Source organism: Myotis brandtii, unplaced genomic scaffold, assembly GCF_000412655.1.
Source record: "Myotis brandtii unplaced genomic scaffold, ASM41265v1 scaffold419, whole genome shotgun sequence".
Lineage (NCBI taxonomy): Eukaryota > Metazoa > Chordata > Mammalia > Chiroptera > Vespertilionidae > Myotis > Myotis brandtii.
This window is the reverse complement of record NW_005366075.1, coordinates 1,363,179-1,363,504: the sequence shown is the minus strand read 5'-3', so window position 1 is coordinate 1,363,504 and position 326 is coordinate 1,363,179.

The following is a 326-nucleotide window of genomic DNA, read 5'->3' as shown; positions in this document are numbered from 1 at the left end:
TTACTGTAGGTAGCTAGGTATTAATAAGAAAGGAAGCAAAGGGAATCAGACATTGTTGAGATTCATGGGTGTTCGGGTGCCACATGTGCCGAGCCAGCTCAGCCAAGGGTTCAAAAGCCTGAGTGAGGGCGGGGAAAGGATGAAGAAATGACAGACAAAGAGAATAAGCTGGGTCTAGGTGGATCTTCCTGTGCCTGGCTGAGGCCACAGAGAGAGATCCAGCAAGTTAAGGAGCCTTTATTTTATAGCCAGAGGTAAACAAGGTAGTGGTCACCATAGTTACAATGTTCTTGTGAGTTTCACTTGTTTTGGCAGCACTTGCTGCA